The sequence below is a fragment of the Meleagris gallopavo genome, chromosome Z (assembly GCF_000146605.3).
Source record: "Meleagris gallopavo isolate NT-WF06-2002-E0010 breed Aviagen turkey brand Nicholas breeding stock chromosome Z, Turkey_5.1, whole genome shotgun sequence".
Classification (NCBI taxonomy): domain Eukaryota; kingdom Metazoa; phylum Chordata; class Aves; order Galliformes; family Phasianidae; genus Meleagris; species Meleagris gallopavo.
Window position 1 is genome coordinate 48,723,312 of NC_015041.2, and position 2,266 is coordinate 48,725,577.

General features: G+C 36.3%; 1 long non-coding RNA gene across 1 annotated transcript; it reads right to left on the reverse strand.

The window, feature by feature from the left end:
* Window positions 1–720: 720 nt before the first annotated feature.
* Window positions 721–2,243, reverse strand: LOC109364038. Its single transcript, XR_004162143.1, has 2 exons — window positions 1,845–2,243; window positions 721–1,305 (listed from the first exon to the last, which is right to left on the reverse strand). It is a non-coding gene; the product is annotated as an uncharacterized LOC109364038 (long non-coding RNA).
* Between the last annotated feature and the right edge of the window lie 23 nt (window positions 2,244–2,266).

Consider the following 2,266-nt stretch of genomic DNA (forward strand, 5'->3'; position numbering starts at 1 on the left):
AATATATGTTCCTTAACATTGTAGTCAGGCACTTTAGAAACACATCCTCGCATGAAAGTAATACTGTTTTCCTCTTGCAAATGTTAATAACTGACCTGATCAGAAGAACAGAGGGAAGTTAAAGTGCAGTGGCATATGTTGAGTCCCCAGGAAGTGGGCTCTAACAGCTGGGCCACATTGCTTCTCAGCAGGTTTCCTTTTTTTCTTAGGCACTTCATGTTTGTTTGCCTGTGTCTTAAATTCTAACATCCTGTCCCAAACATCTAATGGGTCCCTAAGTTCAAAAGAAAAGGCAGAATGAATTTTAAGGGACAGATTTTAGCTAGGGAAATGCCTCTGCAGAAGATACAAGTACAAAGATTTTAATAGCAACATCTCTTTGCTTATGTATACTCATCCACATCAAAATGCCCTCCAAACCCTCAAGTGTCATTGAATTTCAGAATGACTGAAAAAAGGATGACAGTAACAACAGACCAATGTCATAAAAGGGCTTTTTTAGCTGAAAACAGAACAAAAGAAGAAAACAACCTGGTCTCTGTAGAGTTATCCGTAAAGGCTTTAATTTTCTATTGTGCCACAGGGAGAGATGCAAACATAAACACACACAACTGCACAAATTGGAAATGCTAATTGAAAATTAATAAATATTTTGAACACTCCAGAGTGTTTGCCTATCACTTTTCTCAAGATTTTAGTTGGATAAAAACCAAACATAGCTCAATCAGCAACAAGTTTTAATGTTAGGACATTTCATTTTCACTGTTCTCTTACTTTCAGACATATAGTGATGACTGAGATTGCCTGTTCTGAAGTTCTGTACAGAGCCTCTACAACTTTCCCCAAAGATTTCAAGTGTCCAATAAATGTGGGAGAAGCACACAGTGCAAAAAGTCTTAATTTAAAATCCTCAAGTGATATTTTCCTCTAATAGAAGGTGATCGTATTGACTTCTGCTTGTTGCAGAGACAGCAGACTGAATCCCTTGCAAACCACATTTTCAACTGTTAGCTAGATCTGTAGTTCTCCTCTGAAATCTCTTCAGTTAGGTCGTTTTCTAGGGTTCACATGAAAACTAGACATGTGAAAGATGAAATTCCACAATGTTTAAATGTAAGATGTACAAATATCGGCAGATTTTTAAAAAAACATCTTTTCAATTCCTCCAAGAGAGTGGTTCCAGTGTTCTGGCATTGTTTATGAACTCTGATTTCTTTCCACAGGTGCTGTCTCCAGACTACTCCAAATCCTGCTCTCCTGTCAAAAGGTGCAGCAAGGTCCCTGTTTCACAAGTTCTCTTTGAATCTATGTAAAAATGTACATACTGTTTAATATAGCATACAACTCACCAAGTGATCAAAGCATGTTCTGCCAATAGTCTCCTCCCATCCTTAACACTCTGTCAACACGCAGTGTTTCTTCCAGATGACTATTTCAGAATAGGAAGCCAATAAACAGTCATTGTATTACCCTAGATAGACTGGCATCCTACTACTTTCTGATTTCTAAAATACTTTTATCTCAAAACTTTTGTTTCAGAGTATGAGAGACTACAGGGCTAATAGGTAAAACCAATACCATTTACCTTCAGTCACAGATTTTTATCAATATCACAAGAAAGATTTCTATGTCAAAATTGCTTGTACACACTTAGGCAAGTTTTCTTTCAATTTGAAACTGAATTGCAAAAGATTTTATAAACTAAGCAAAGGTCTCATATAGTTGCGCAGGCAGTTGTGACTTAAGCAGACAAAAACGATGGTGGCATGTTGCAAAGGGGCATAATTCAAATTATATTACAGTGACAGTATCGTGTAAATGTCCCTCCCTCCTGATTCACCTACCAGCATGATCTTAGAGCAATTGAAGAATGAAGTGCCAATGACAAGGAAATATTCACATTTCTGTCAGAAGAGGAACTTCAAAAAAAAAAAAAAAAAGTTCTAGCCGGGGAGGATGAAGACAAACAGACTGTTCCACTTCCAGAGATAATGAAATCTCCGTCTTACAAAAGCAGCCTTTCTGACCTATACTTAGGAAAAGATATAAAGATATGAAGATATACAAAGATTTACACCAAGCAGTCAGTATCCACAAATGAAAATGTGCAAACTAAAATATTTTATTCTCCGTAAGAAAATGATCAAATCTATAGAACTGTAAGAAACTAAAAGATCAGCATAAAATATGAGGAAGGAAACTAGAATACATTTCAGTAGAATTGACCTAAAATCAATTAGCAATCTGCAACCCACAAGAAACAAAA